Raw genomic sequence first — 17,127 nt, 5'->3', positions numbered from 1 at the left:
AATAACTCATATTCACTGAGCACTTATTATATACTAAGCAGTTACAATGAATTATTTAAGGTAGTCTATACAATAACTCCACAACATAGGTCTTATTATAAGCATTTTACAAATGGGAAAAGTAAAGCCCTCATTTAAGCAACTAGCCCAAGGTCATAAAGTTTGTATGCAGTTGGGCTGGGATTCAAATTCAGGTCAGTCAAGATCCAAAGCCTATGGTCTTCACCATAATGCGAGCTCCTCACGGTGTGATTTAGGTATCTGTATATGACCCTTGTCCACATTCATTATAGTGCACTGTGTTTGGCTATTTTCTGCCCATTTCTCCCTCCATCTGTAATCTCCTCCATTGCAGATGCTATATACTCAATGCTAGCATGGAGCATGGTATTTGTAGGCATTCAGCAAATTTTTGTTGAATGAATGGGTTAAAGATTGAATAAGTTACCGAGTTAAATTACGATCCTGTGACGCATTTTTACATTAGTGCCTATATTAGTTTTCTGTTGCTGTAAAAAGAATTATCACAAACTCATTGGCTTAAAATAGCATATAGTTTTTATCTCCCTGTTTCTGTGGGTCAGGAATCTGGGCACAGCTTAGCCTGGTCTTTTGCTCAGAGTCTCACAAGGCTGCAATCAGGAAGTCAGCCAAACTGCATTCCTTTCTTGAACTTGGGGTCCTCTTCTGAGCTCATGTGGTTGTTGGCAGAATTCAATTCCTTGTGGCTGTAGAACTGAGCACCTACTTTCATGCTGTCTGTCAGCAGAGGGCCACTCTCAGGTTCTGGAGTCCTCCATACTTCTTGCCACTTGACCCTTTTATAAGACCTCTTACAACATGGCAGCTGATTTCTTCAGAGGCAGCAAGAGCAGTTCTGGCTCTGGTCTACTGAGAAAGAGTCCTACATAAAGGTAAAGGAGTGACCATGGCAAAACCTCTGCCATTTTATATTGGCTAGAAGCAAGTTACAGATTTTCCCAAATTCAAGGGGAGGGGATTTTATAAGAATATGATTCATTGGGGAGTATCCTTAGAATTCTGCCTATCATAGTTCCTTTTTCTTCTTTAAGTCTGTTAATTTTCCTATGTAGATACACATGACAGAAAAATCTTCCCATTCTCTGTTACTCAATACTTTTTGTATTTTTACATTATTTCTTCTCTTGGATATTTCACGCATCTGTTACAGTCTTTAGTTACAAATACACAATCTTTGACTAGTATTAAGTCTGAAAGAGTTTATATACTTTCTAAAATTGCCCAGGCACAAAACTAGGAGTAAAATGTATACTGTGAGAGACTGATGTATTTCCTACTAGTGTAGGGACAAAGCAAATGTAAAAAAGGCATAGTGCTTTTTCAGATGGTGGACTTCCCCTTTGGTTCTTTGATTTCTAAAACTCCAAAGTGTCTATGCAAAGAGCTTCAGATTTAAAGAGATGAAAGGTAACAGGCAGAGCTTAGCAGAGTTAGCTTTCAAAGCAATTTCTGTTGTGCTTTTTCTTTTTTCCTGGAAATGAGTTATAGAATCTAGCTTAAAATTTTATAAATCTATGTTGAAGACAAGAAAATTAAGGGGTAGTCCGTTGTTTATTAATCATGCTATCTCTTCTTCTGGCTGCATCAATCTGCACCAGGGTTTTCTCTCATTTTTTATGTATTGCATGCTGGATTCCCTCAACATATCTTCCTTTTTACAACTTTTATGTTTTTTTTTTTTTTAAATACTAGTACTGCTATTTACTTATAAGAGTTATTGATTTCAAATGTGAAAGACATAGGAGTGTTTACAGTCAATGACTAGGAGATATTCAAATTCAGTGTGGAGAGAAATGGGATCACAGACCCCTGTGATGGAAACAACCAAGAACAAAGCTGGGAGAACAAATTGTATTCAGCTTTGGAAATTAGGAAATCTTATGAGGCCAGTGAGTGAGCAGAATACCAAAGCCTCTGAATGGAAGGAAACAACCGCAATTTCAAATAGATCTGTTCAAAGTAGCATGTAGGTACAAAGGTACTATGAGATTGTTTTTAGTACTTATCTGTATATCTGTAACATTTCATAATGAAAATGAAAGCATTTTTAAAAATGTGTATAAGGTGGGATGCCTGGGTGGCTCAGTCAGTTAAGCATCTGCCTTTGGCTCAGGTCATGATCCCAGGATCCTGGGATCGAGTCCCGCTTCGGACTCCCTGCTCAGTGGGGAACCTGCTTCTCCCTCTGCCTGCCGCTCCTCTTGCTTTGCTCCCTCTCTCTCCCTCTCTCTCGCACAAATACATAAATAAAATCTTTAAAATAAAATAAAAATAAATAAAATGTGTATAAGGAAAAGGGGAAAGAATATTGATGATAATATTTCCTCAACAGCAACCTTCAATCAATTGTGTGATGGGGCATCTTCTTGATAGTCTCTTCCTTTTATTAATCAATCAATTAATTAATTAATTTAGAGAGCATGTGCACATGCATGAGGGAGGGAGGGGCAGAGGGAGAGAGAGAGAGAATCTCAAGCTGATCAGGGAGCCTGATGTGGGGCTCAATCCCAGGACCCTGAGATCATGACCTGAGCTGAAATCAAGAGTTGGATGCTTAATCGCCTGAGCCACACAGGTGCCCGTTCTTGATTATCTCTTCTTGATAATAATTGAGCTGGTGCTCAATGCTGTCATTTACTCCCTCTTAGCAAGCCACCTCCTCTCACAACTACAGCATTCCTTGGAAGTCACACTGGAGAACAATCTCAGTATAACTACATCTGAGAAAATTAATTAGGACATGTTTAAAGCCTAATGGAAACTAGGCCAACACTAAAGCAAACCATTACCCCAGAGAAAGGAGGAGGTAATGAGTGTAGTTAAAAAGTAGACTAAAACCAAACATCAGGATCAAAACCTCTAGTTCCTTGGAATACACCCCCTACCCTCAGCCTATGCATAAGGCAGAAAAGTAATCTCAATTTAGCCAACATGTAGCCACATGCTCTTCCCTTGTCCAATAGACCCTCCAGTCATCTACCAGCAATGGGATGATTTATCTTATGGGAAATATTCATTCAAGTGTGTAAGATGTTATAATTGGAGAAAATAACAGTCTGGTTTCTTCATGGACTTAGTATGTGTTTTTAAAATATACTGCTTTGTGCTTTTTGTGTCCTATCCAAGAAAATCTTAGCTTAGCCAAAGCTTGTGAAGATTTTCTCCTATTTCCTTGTAGAAGTTTCATGGCTTTAACTCTATTAGCAGGTATTCTGAATTGATTTCTATGTATGGTGTGCTATAAGATACATATCTATATCTCATATCTGTATCTATATATAGATATATATCTTGGGGATATATATATCCAGTTGTTCCACCATCATTTGTTGAAAAGTCTACTGTTTTCCCCCATGGAACTACTTTGGCATCATTATTAAAAATCTATGACCATAGAATGCGTGGGTCTACTTCTGGGCTCAATTTTGTTTCATTGGTATATATGTTCATTCTTATTCTTATCAGTATATCTTATCAGAATACTGTCCAAATGATGCTATTAAGACAAATGGAAAGGCAAGTCACAGACTGGGAGAAAATATTCACAATGCACACATATGACAAAGGACACATATCTTGAATATATAAAGAACTCTCACAACTCAGTAATAAGAAGTAAACAACCCAACAGAAAGAGACAAAAGATTTTAACAGAAATGACACAAGAGGAGATACATAAATGCCTAATAAGCACAGGAAAAGATGCTCAGTATCACTAGTCATTAGGGAAATGTAAATAAAAACCAGAATGAGATGTTACTACGTATCCACTGGTATGACTAAAGTTGAAAATCTTGATAATAGCAGATGCTGGTGAGGATATAGGTTGAGTTTTGAATATTAATCATCATTAATTTTTTCTTGCACACAAACACAGTGTTCTGGATCAGAAGACAGGTTTGTTTAATTCTTTATATAATAATTATATAATTATATGATAATTATATATATATATATATATATATATATATATATATATATATATATTATAATAATAATAACTGCACCAGGCCTCCTTGTCTCATTGATTACTGCTGTTGCAATACAATGAAAGCCAGATGGAAAAATTCCCTATACAAGTGGTCCCACACTTCATAGGCAAAGGATGGATAAACATAGATTTTCTCTGCCTATTTACAGCATAAAGTCAGCTATCTCTTCCTTTGATCCCAGAAGGAGTGAGAGAAAAGCCTTTTCTCCTTAAAGACAGGTGGACAGAATCCTGGGTTCTCATTCTAACTTTTTGAAATGCAAATAATTCTGTTCAATGACCAGATAAGCCCCTTTGTCTCAAGCTTTTATTATCTAGAGAGGTCTTCAAAATCCTAGGCCTCATTTTCCCTTAAATGTAAACACCATGAACCAGATGTTAGACCATTCTCTGTGGAGTTCTCTCATTACTGAATAGTTGTAAGTTAACTTCCCAAAGCTGGTTTTTAGCTCAGGATCTCAACTTTTTAGCCCCAATTTTGCAGAAGCACAGAGATATTGTCTCTAGAGCCCACAATATGAAACAATTGGAACTCATATACTACTGGTGAGAATGTAAAATGATACAACTACTTTGGAAAAGATTTTGGCAGAGTTTTTTGTTTTTGTTTTTAATAAAGTTAAATATACAGTTACCATATGGCCCAGCAATCCCACTCCTGAGTATTTTCCTAGGAGGAATGAAAATATATCCACACAAGGACTTACACACAAATATTATAACACTTTTATTTGTTATAGCCCCAAACTAGAAATGACTCAGCTGTCCAGCAGCAGGTGAGGGGATCAACAAATTTGGTATATCCATACAGTGGAATACTACTCAGCAATAAAAAGGAACAAAGTACTCATGCACTCAACAAGTACAGATCTCAAAAACATTTTGCTGAGTTAAAGAAGTCAGACACAAAAAAGTACATATTGTATGATTCCATTGATATTAAATCCTAGAAAAGGCAGAACTAGCCTATAGGGACAGAAAGCACATCAGTGGTACTCTAGGGCCAGGTGTGGGAGTGGAGTTTGCAAAGGGACTTGAGGAAACCATCGGATTGATGAAAATCTTCTACATTTTAATTGTGCTGGTGGTTACATTTGTCGGTGAATATTTACATTTGTGAAAACTCTTAACATTCTACACTTAAATTTAAATGCTCACTGAAGTTTGAGAACTACTGGTCTAAAATGTGAAGACAAGCACAACTCAGGACATTCACCACCCCCTCCCCACCCCAAAAGGGAAAGGAACACTGTTATAACCTGGAACTCAAGCAACAAATAACCAAGTCATTGTTCTCAAAGAATCTGAAAGTTAAAAAAAAAAAATCTATAGTTAAAATCTATGCATTTGTAAATTTTAACCTCAGTAAAGTTGATAAATTAATGATTTGTTCTTTTGTTATATAACTTGGTATAATTTTTTAAGAAGTAAACAATGGGCAACATAGTTACCAAGCTCAATGTTATAAAGTTGTATTTAGTGGGCTAACAATACCATAATGTATTATCTAAAAATTAGGCAATGGATGGTCAAGACATAAATTATATATAAAGTACCAGAGAATCATTGGATCACAAATGGCTATTTTGAGCCTTAGACTTAATGCAATAAGACAAAACAAAACAAAAAATTGCTCATATTGGGAAGGTAATGAACTCTAGTGCTGGTTTGAGTTTCAAAACAACATGTAGGTATTATGGGTAAGAAGGAAAAACTTAATATTTTAAGTTTAGTATTAAATCCAGAAATTTAGTGTCTTCCTGTTTGGTTATAATTTAGGCCAAAGTTTTGAAGCCCTTAACTTTGGAATATAATAATATAGTTAGAGAGTAAATGATAGAAATTTTAGCACATATAAGGACTAGCCAATGTAAGTTTGTATGACATGATGACACAAGGAGAGAATGTGCAATATTTGGTAGCAACTCAAACAAAGCGTATGAACTCTCCATTTTGAAGCCACTACAGTTGCTTGATCTCTGATACCCCCTTTCTGCTGGGAAATGTATAATGAAGAAAACAGGCCAGGCAAATACATATTGTTACTTCATTTTCACATAAAGCCATTCAGGGGTTTCAAATAAATGTTTTCCAACATTTTCCTCTTAAAACCTATCTTTGAAAGCTTCATCATCCCGGGACACCCATAAAGCTTTCTTTCAATTAACTGATTTATTATAGTAAAATTAAAGCACTAAACACAAAAAGAGAAAGAGCTCCTATAGAATACATTATGACACTGTAGCCTATTAAATATGACTTTATGAGATTGAACATGGTAGCTATGTTGCCCAGTGTTTAATTGAAATATTTATACTAAATTATACTAACAAGTCTGTATATTTTATATAAAGTTGGTGATTAAACCCAGGATTATGATCATGCCAAACTGAATTTGAATGCCTGGTCCTTACCAGGGTTTTAACCTTTTTACAATATATTTTTTTTTTTCTATGAGAAAATTAGATGCTATTTTTTTGAATGTTATTTGATTTCAACAAATGGTATTGGGACAAGTGGATATCCACATACAAATGAATGAAATTGGTTTGACTTTTCCTTCATGCCATACATAAAAATTAATTCAAAATGAATCAATTTCCTAAACATAAAAGCTAAAGCTATAGAATCTTCAGAAGAAAACTTAGAACTACATCTTTAGGGCCTTGGATTTGTCAATGGATTCCTATATATGACACCAAAAGCACAAGCAACAACAACAAAAAATTATAGATAAATTGAACTTAATCAAAATTAAAAACTTTTATACTTCAAAGTATAATATCAAGAAAGTGAAAAGACAAGACAGAGAATAGCATATATTTGAAATTCATATTTGATAAGGGGCTGTCTCTAGAATATATGAAGAACTCTTACAACTGACAAAAAAAAGACAACCCAATTAACAAATGTACAAAGGATATGAATGACATTTCCCCAAAGAAGATAAACAAATGGCCAATAGGTCCACATAAAGAGGCTTAACATCACTTGTCATTAGGAAAATGCACACCAAAACCACAATAATTAAGAGGTACAAACTTCCAGTTATAAAATTAGTAAGACACAGAGATGAAAAGTACAGCATAGGGAATACAGTCAATAATATTGTAATAACTTTGTATTATGACCAATGGTAACTACATTTATCATGGTGAGCACTACATAATGTATAGAATTGTCAAACCAACCAACTAACCAACCAACGAAACAACAAACAAAAAATTAAAAAAACAAAACTACAATGAAATACCATTTCACATCCATGAGGAAGTCTATAATCAAAAAGAGAAGTAACAAGAAGTGTTGATGAAGATCTGAAGAAATTAGGGCCCTCGTGCACTGCTGGTGAGAATGTAAAATGATACAGCCACTTTGGAAAACAGTCTAGCACTTTCTCAAGAAGTTAAACATAGAATTGCCATTTGACCCCAAAATTCCACTCCTAGGTATATACCTAAGACTAATGAAAACATGTCTATGCAAACACTTGTTCATGAATCTCTAAGCAACATTATTCATAATAGCCAAATGGTGGAAACAACCCAATATCTATGAATTGATGAATGGATAAATGAAAGGATATTCATGCAATGGAATATTACTCAACCATTAAAAGAAGAGCAGTATTGACACATACTACAACATGGATAAAACTTGAAAACATTATGTGAAGTGAAAGAAGCCAGTCACAAAAGACCACATATTATATTATTCCATTTATATGAAATGTCCAGATTAGGCAAATCTATAAAGAAACCTATAAAGACTGAAAGTGGATTAGTGGTTGTTTAGGGCATATAGGGAGGGTATAGAAGGCATGAGGGTGACAGAGCATATGGGGTTTCTTTTTGGTTGATGGAAAAGTTCTAAAATTAATTGTGGTAATGATTGCACAGCTCTGAATATATTAAAAATTGCTGATTTAAAAAAAATTATTGAATTGTACATATTTAAATGGATAAATTGTACAGTTCATGAATTATATCTCAGTAATGCTGTTACAAAAATAATTTTTATTTGCATTATTTTGATTTGTAATACTTTTCTGGCACAGTAACTCAATATAAGTACAAGGCTGGTCCATATGGCCATGGAATTTTTTTTTTTTAATGCTGTAACTTTGAGACATTCTCATGTATTTTTCAAAGTTATTAAGAATTTGTGACTTTTAGGTTATGGTGCATGTGGGTTCTAGTTGAATACATCCTTTATTGAGTTGTGAGGAAGTAAGTATCTCATGGTCACTGGTGCCCAAAGTTTTAGCTTTCATGAAAAATAAAAAAAGAAATTTCTTAGCATATTGTTATATGATGGCAGTGCCCATGGAGAAGATACAGAATGTAGAAAACCATGGACAGAGTGAGATTCTGGAACAGAGTAACTCATGAGAGTACCCATGAATATGAGCAAACAAAAGTATCTTTGTCCTGCCTTTCTGCGTGGTTCTTATAAGGCCCCCACACCCATGATGTGATCATGGGCGACTTCATGACTTAAGTTACAAATGGATCTACAGTGGACCTTAAAAGACCAACATTCTCTACTAGGGTGGCTCACACAAGACCCACAACATCCAAGGATTTTTCATGGCAAGCTAAAATGAAAAATTGTCTGCTTTTGTAGCACAAAATCCAACACTCCCTTGATTGCCAGGAAAACAAAATACAAATACTGTATCAAGAATGCCAATGTGATGCCAACACAGCAATAGACTCTAGGCTTGGCTCAGGGCAAAGGGAGTAATACCATCAAAAAAACCACTTAAAAGATTGCAAGAAGCCTGCAAGCCTGGTCTCTTGCATAATTTCACCAGTGCAACTTCTGCTCATCACTAGGAAAATACCAGTCATGGCACATAGCCAGTCTCCCGACATGGCTCATCTGGAGATGATTCGGAGTGAGTGGCAGCAGCACGACTGAGCAGCTCCTGGGCAGTGAGGGCAAGTGGGACCACCTCAATCAAGGAAGACAGAATAAACAGTTTAAGGAAGCCCTGAGGCTCAGTTTTAAACAATGTAGCACAGCTGTGGACTGCTGAGAAATAGCAGTGGCTAACAGATAAGGCATCTGTGAGGATGAAGGAGCTACCTCTGAACAAAGGCTTCAGGCTGAATGGAGTCTAAGTAGCTTACTCTCAAACACCTGTGGGCTCAGCAAACCATGTTTGCAACTATAAATCAAAGCTCTGCTTTCATGTGGACAGAGTGTGAGGAGAAATGCTCTTGCCTGTGTATTGGTCTTTTATTTTTATTTATTTATTTTTTTTAAGATTTTATTTATTTATTGGACAGAGAGAGACACAGCGAGAGAGGGAACACAAGCAGGGGGAGTGGGGGAGGGAGAAGCAGGCTTCCCGCAGAGCAGGGAGCCCGATGTGGGGCTCGATCCCAGGACTCTAGGATCATGACCTGAGCTGAAGGCAGATGCTTAACGACTGAGTCACCCAGGGGCCCCTGTATTGGTCTTTTAAACTGCATATACACACATCATTAGTATCGCCTTTGAGTCTGAAAGACAGCATTACATTCTGGGACACATCAGGCATAGTTTTTGATGCCTTCAATATTTCCTATTGCCTATAGGGTGTCGCATTAATGAGTTCCTCAGATGTCTGAAGAAATAAAAAGAAAATAATTTTGAAAAAGCTCAATGTAACATTTATCTACCAGAAATTTGTATTAGATAGTGTTTTGTAAAGAGAGATGTTCTAATAATAGAAAAAGAAATTGGGAAATTGGACACTTTTCTTTGTAATGAGACCTCTTTGAAAATTGCTCTAAGAGTGATGAATACAATCATTTGGTAATTATAGACCAGAAAGAAATAATAGATTTTTTAAGACTCAGGTTAGCATTTTGAAAACAGAGTAAACTACATTGATATGCAAATTAGTTTCAAACATTCATTTGTTCTCATTTCTACAAAGATTTTAGTTATATGGACTCTTACTAAAAAATCATGTGGGTTAACCTAAAAGTAGAGGTCATCACAAAGATTGAGAGAGGTTATCTCTCTCAATGTATAGGTTATCATGTCCTATACAGAAATAATTATGCAGTCACTAGTCAGCCTTAATTTCCCACCTGGTAGCTTGCTTCTTTTTTGCGGCAAGCATTTATCCCAGATGAATTGAATAAATTAGAAGACAAATCCTTAAAAAAGATTCAACTTGCACAATGACTTAAGGGGAGCCTGTCCTTCTTCCCCTCATTGTCTTGGTTGCTTGACCTCAATCACCAAACAGGAGTGGATTTAATGAAGAGAAGTTTTATTCATTACTCCACTGCTACTGTTGTCAAAGGACAGGTCTTTCTCTTAGAGAGGAGTATTGAGGCAATTATCCTGAGAATTTGGGCCCCAAATTCACTTCTGTGATTGTCAAAATTTCCCAGGAGAAGTTGTCTTTCCATATGTTAGCGTTACTTATCATTCTATGATGAATTTTGCAAAGGCAAAGTGGATAAGAGAATCGAAGCACTTAATTATTCTTCAGGGGGAAAAAGCAGTCTTTCCTCTTTGATAATTATCTTAGTTTTCAAGTTAATTTTGACAATGGGGACTTGGTCTCCAGCAGAAATTTAAAAATAAAGCTGGAAGGAGTTTTTTACTAGAAATGTAAAAATACTCACTACTAAGTTTAGGCTATTGCAAAAGATAATTATTTGCCTGATAGCTCATACACTAATTTGAAAGAGACAATGCTTTCTTTCTATCCAATTTATACATGTACATAATTTAAAGATAAATAGTATTACAGAATTTAACATAAAAAAACATGGGCTCCTGGTCTTGCCCCTCATGGTGACTAATTTCCATTTCTCAGAGCCTACAACTTTCAACTTTTTAGATTCTCCTGGTATTTGTTACATATAAAAAATTACTTGATTATTCTATTTCTTGATTTTTAGCTCTGGATATTATTCATTAACTTTCCTCTGTGGTTAGATTTAGCTGTTATATGTACTCCCTTTCCCCTCCCCCAAGTATTCATTATTCTCTTATCCTCCCCATATGGCTATCTCACAAATTCCATTAAGTTATTTTATTAGTCAGACCTTGGTCATATGGTATCCATGATTATATTTCCTTTCTTGTAAAACTTTCTGATTTCCCTGTGGATGATAGTTACCTCCTTTTTTTTTTTTTCTTTCTTTCTCCCCCCCCCCTTTTTTTTTTTTCCCCAAATGCCCTAGGAGTATTTCACTTTTGCCAGAAGTGTAAGTAAGTCTTCCTTCAGTGGGTTCAATGCAACAGGTAAGATAGTTCCCCATTGTGTGTGTATGTGTGTGTGTGTGTATTATTTTTTTCTTAGAAACATAATGCTGGAGTCCTCTGCTCTGCATCATTTTGTAATGGCTCTTTCTTAGGCTTACTATACACTATTATCACTGGCATTCCCTTCTTTCTTCTGTGTTAGACTGACTGTATCCTGAAAGCCAGTTTTTCTCTTTTTTTAGATTCCTCCCTTATTTTCATGGAGTTCTTCCTCTAGTAACTCCATAAGGTAAGATGCTCCAAAAGTAAAATTTTTAAAATATGAAATGTCTCAAAATATTTTCATATTACCTACAACCTTGATTGATAGTTTTCCCAGACACATAATTCTATGTTGGAAATAATCTTTTTCCCCAGGATTATGAAGGCCTTGCTTTAATTTCCATTGTTGCTTTTAGGGAGTACAGTGTCATTTTTATTCAGGACTCCTTAAATGTGACCAATGTTTTTTTCCTCTGGGAGCTTTTAGCATTTTATTCTTGTCTTTAATATTGTGAAATTTCATATAGACATGACTTTTCAGGAAGACAAATCTTTTTTATTTTATTATTCTTAGCACTTTCAATTTGGATATTTGTGTTAATTCAATCCTGAGGAATTTTCTTGAAATATTTGTTTAATCCTTTTCTTCCCTCTGTTTTCACTCTTTGTCCCTTCTGGAGTTGTTATTAGTCTAGCACTGGAAGTCCTGATCCACTAACATTGTTTTCCCCTATATTTTGTATCTCTTTGTGAGTTTTTTCTTTCTGGGGTATTTATTAAATTGCAGCTTTCAACTCTTCCATTGAATTTTTGCATTATATTTTTGTTTTTTAAGAACTCTTTATTATTATCTGACTAATTCTTTAAAAAAAATTCTTTCCAGGATGTAATTTCTTCTCAGGGTGCCTGGGTGGCTGTGGATTAAGCAGCTAACTCTTGATTTCGGCTCAGGTCACAATCTGAGGATCCTAGGATCTAGCCCATCATGGGGCTCCATGCTCACTGGGGAGTCTGCTTGGGATTCTCTCTCACCTGTCCCTCAGCCCTTCCCTCCAACTCATGCACACACACACTCTCTCTCTTTCTCAAATAAATAAATAAAATCTTAAAAAAACAAAAAGAATGCAAATTCTTCTCTTAAATTTCTGAGAATATTATGGTTTAATTTTTTTTCTGTTCTATTTGTTGTCTTGAATTTCTTTTTCTTTTTAATTGGCTTTGTTCTTTGTAGGAGTCATATAAAAAATGTTACTTGGAAGTTTATGTTTATGGGTATACCTTGTGAACAATTGAGCTTGAATATAGAATGATTGGTTGTGGCCCAGCTATTTTGTTGCAGGACCTTCTTTTGTATCTCTGTAGGTCCTTTCCCCTGGACAGATCAGTTTTCTCAGTTTATTGCTTAAGGGACATAAAAAGCCAGCTTCTAGCTTTCTGGAAGCTGATGAATGAAGGTTGCTGAAAGTCTCAGATCTCAGTATGTCGACATTCACATAACTTCCCTGTTTTTAGTACAGTCCCTCATCTTTGCCCTCAGCTGTATCTCTTATGAGCAATATCAGATCCTTTTAGGTTTAATTCTCCAGAGAGTAAACCTCTAGGTTTCAGTTGTACTTGGAAAGAGATAATTGCAACAGAAAAGGTCAATTTTCCCTTTTAAAATGTAGCTAGAAAAAAAAAATGTAGCTAGTCCTTCAACTCATCCTCCTGTTGCAGCCCTGTGCACCTGCCCTTTTAAGAACTTATTTCTGCCATATCCAGAGCATTCCAAAGGGCTATAAGGTGAACATCAATTTGCTTCTTGTTAGTTTCCCCTACTTTAGACTTAGATTGTACTTTTCTCAGATATTAGAAGTCAGTCACCACTCATAATCTAGATTTTGTTTTATCTCTTGTTTGTGTTGTCTCTGTTCCTGCTCTCTTCATCTTTGCAGGTTTTCTGCTTCTTTGTTTCTTCACATTTATTTATTTATTTAAGATTTATTTATTTATTTGAGAGAGAGAGTGTGTGTGTGTGTGCACAGGCAGGGGGAGGAGCAGAGGAAGAAAGGATGGGAAGCAGACTCCCCACTGAGTATGCAGCCTGATGTGGAACTCAGTCTCACTCACGACCCTGAGATTTTGAACTGAGCTGAAACCAAGAGTTGGATGCTTAACCCACTGAGCCACCCAGGTACCCCTTAACTTTAATTCTAAATGCGATTTCAAAGGTGGTGAAGATAGACTTTGTGTTCAATTTGCCTGCTTCCCTAGTAGTCCTGACATGTGGGAACAGCCGTGTACTCTGGGAAAAAAACCAAGCATTTTGGGAATTCTCTTGATTGAGAAGTGGAGAAAGTCTCATGTCTTCAAGAAAGATAATTTTGCATTAAGTTGGAGATTAAAGCAATACCACTGAAAATATTTCTTTGTAACTGGTCATTTTCACATAAAGTCATAACCATGATGAATTGTAAAGGTCTAGAAACCATGGTCAAGGTGTAAAATTTTCAAAGTTGGAGAAGAGTTTGTTTAGTATCTACACAATATTGGTCTCCATATGTATATATCATCTCTTCAAATCCCACAGTTGCTTTTATGAGTTTTAGTAAAATTCCCATCATGTTTGATACAAAGTATAATAGATTTGGGCTGGTGTATAATGCAGTTAGCTATCATGTTACTATTTTTGGATTAATCTCAGAACAAGTCTAAAAGCAACTCACATTTTGCTATATTTTAGAAAATGCTTCAAAAGTTACCCTCCTGTGAGAAACATTGAAGACAATAAAATGGAAGTCATCCTGACTAAAATTCTCTAAAAATATAATCAACAACAAATAACAAACTAGATTCTTGTGTTGATGCTGGTTGATATTGCTTCCTTTGTTCTGATTACATTACTAGGCCTTGACCTGAGATACAGGGTTTTCACAGGTAGAGTCAGTGTAAGCAGGGTAGGGTGAGCAGATGAATGGCACCTGGGCCACCGTGCTGGTTCCCTGTGTTTCTAATAGTGCTCCTCCATTTATTCCTGTGCTCTTTTTTCCTGAACCCACATAAAACTTCAGGATCTTTCTCTTGGCTGGCTATCTATTGGATTTGACTTGTAAAATAATCTCTATTTGCCAATCTTTACCTGGAGATAGCTGGAAATTTGAAGAAGGGGCCAAGTTTAACAAAATCTATCTTTAGAAGTAAAAGAAGTGAGCAGAATGCTATCAGGATTTTAGGATATTGAGAGTTATAGACTAAGGTTTGTCTCTATAAGAAATTTTAAGTCTGTTTGATTTTTCCAAAGATATAGCCAATGGAATACTCACCATGAAAAGGGCTTCCATGTGACCTCCTGGGATAGTTGGAAGATGAGAACCTACTGAGTCACAATCCACAGGCAGGCTGGTAGATACATATTTCCTGAATTACAGTGTTTGGGAGAGTTTTACACAGGGTGACAGAATTTGCAATTAGGAAGAAAGGGTCACAACTTAAATTTTAAAATTTCAAAATAAAATTCTTGCCATATGGAAGACCATATTAGCTTGGCCAGACTACCAGAGGATATTTGGAGGTAGGGAGAAAACCAAATTTTATAAAATACAGTGTTAGTTCTGCTCAAATACTAATGAAGGCCTTGAAGTTCTGCAACACACAATAAATAACCAGAGTTGGTAGATTCAGAGAAGGGGTCACGATTACAGACTGTGGGGTCAGGTGACTTGGGGTTGAGGAAGTTCCTACCAGCTGTGTGACCTCGTGCTAGTCAGAGACAATAACACTTACTTCACCAAACCAATGCGAAGATAAGTAGAATAACTGGTTAAACTCTTAACATGGAGCATGGCACATAGTAGGTGTTCCATATGTAGTTGTAATTATTTTTCTGGAAAAAAGTTAACAAAGAAAATGGTTAAAGAAAAAATTGAAGCTACTTGGACTTTAGCAAAGTGACAAAATACAGAGTTAATCTTTAGAATATGTTTTTCTTTTCTTTTTTTTTTTTTAAAGATTTTATTTATTTATTTGAGACAGAGAGAATGAGAGAGAGAGAGAGAGCACATGAGATGGGGGAGGGTCAGAGGGAGAAGCAGGCTCCCTGCCGAGCAGGGAGCCTGATGCGGGACTCGATCCAGGGACTCCAGGATCATGACCTGAGCCGAAGGCAGTCGCCTAACCAACTGAGCCACCCAGGTGCCCTAGAATATGTTTTTCAAGTGAAACTCATATAGATAATAAAGAGTCTACCCAAAATACTAATTTTGGACTTCAAATTAAAAAAATATATTAACTGGGCTGTTCTCACCCAAGCAGGACTATGCCATCTGCAAAATAGAATCCACATGTTGCCCAGCTACTCCTGTCTGGAAGGAGAGGACCAGGTCTTCTAAAAGTTAGGTTTGGATTATTTAGGTGTGGATTAAAAAACTAGGAGAGTAAGAAACATCCTGGCTTGATGACATTTAAAATGTGAATTTGCTCTTTCAAAAGGCCATTTCTGTCTGTTGTTTCTCAATGTGGTGTAATCAAGGTTTAAAGTTATGTCCAGAGCATTCCTGATGTGAACACTCTGATTCACAAGTATGGCTTTTCTCCTGTGTTGAAGGAAACAAACAAAATGTTTCCTTTGCGAATATATATCTCTGAAATGATAGCATAAGACTTTTGGGAAATGAGTCCATGCATAGTAAATACTGTGCTTGTTGCCATATGAGTGCTTCGGTGGGGTTGTAAGAGCTGTAGCGGCGGTAAGTTCAGACTCACAGAGATGCCAGGGCTGCATCTGTGGCAGAACCTAGAAGAAGGCTGTTTTTCTGGTTGTCACCCTATCCTGTCAACAGTGCATCCCTAACCATCAGCTCCTTGCCTTGACTCTTTTTTAGATTTTTCCATGCTTCCTGTTTGGGGAAGAAAACATTCCAAAACAGGCTCACTCTGGCCCTTGAGATCGAAGGGAGCAGGATATGGAGTAAAATAGGGAAGGAAGTAGAGGTTGAGAAAAGCAGAGGCTGAGAGGCAAATTCTGGCACAAGATGTTGATAGCTACTTAGCAATGAGCTCTTTTGCTAAGATATCCTTCAGTTGAAATTCCAGGCAAGTTACCATCAAATTTTACTGGTTGCATTTGCCCACTTTATAGCCTTATTTTGATACATATTGAGCTAGCGTACCATTCAGGATTCAATCAGAAAAACAGAACCAATGTATTAAGGGATTTGTTACTGGGATTTAACTTCTGCAATTGTGGGAGCTAGTCAAGCAGTCTCTGTAAGGCTATTCCCTTTGCATCTGATGCAAGAGCTTGCAGCCTACAGACAGGCAATCAGGAAGGATATGATAACCAACAATAGAGCCCACCTAATCATATACGCACACTTCAACACTGATGACTCAAGATATGTAAAATGGTGGTCATCCAGATGATGCAGAATATGCTTAAATTTCCAGGTTATCAATACAAATTAATTTTTTAATTAAGAAATTTAATGCCTGGGGTGCCTGGCTGGCTCAGTGGGTGGAATATGTGACTCTTGATCTTGGGGTTATAGGTTTGAGCTCCATGTTGGGTGTAGAGATTACTTAAAAATAAAATCTTAAAAAAAATTAATGCCTGAGAAGTAGTCTGAAACCCTTGGGAGTTTGTGGACCCTCAGTTTGGGAAACATTGTTATAATGGAGAAAGTCAAGAGTCAGACAGACTGTATTCAAATCCTACCTCTACTACCTCTATCATATCTTGACAAGTTCTTAAAATCTTCACGTATCTTTTTACTCATCAAAAAATAGAAAGTAACATACATATATAATGCATTTGTTAGAAGAATTCAATGAGTAATTCACTAATTCAGTAAATATTT

At 36.3% G+C, this 17,127-nt stretch overlaps 1 long non-coding RNA gene across 1 annotated transcript in view; it reads left to right on the top strand.

The window, feature by feature from the left end:
• The window catches only part of LOC144381482 (uncharacterized), a 108,785-nt gene extending 97,244 nt beyond the window's left edge, over window positions 1–11,541 (top strand). The window contains exons 3-4 of the long non-coding RNA XR_013446732.1: window positions 11,230–11,253; window positions 11,494–11,541. This is a non-coding gene — a long non-coding RNA (uncharacterized LOC144381482). The remainder of the gene's footprint in view (window positions 1–11,229; window positions 11,254–11,493) is intronic.
• Window positions 11,542–17,127: the final 5,586 nt, after the last annotated feature.

The sequence above is a fragment of the Halichoerus grypus genome, chromosome 4 (genome assembly GCF_964656455.1).
Source record: "Halichoerus grypus chromosome 4, mHalGry1.hap1.1, whole genome shotgun sequence".
NCBI lineage: Eukaryota > Metazoa > Chordata > Mammalia > Carnivora > Phocidae > Halichoerus > Halichoerus grypus.
Note: the sequence above shows the minus strand (reverse complement) of the source record. Positions and strands in the feature narration are given on the sequence as shown.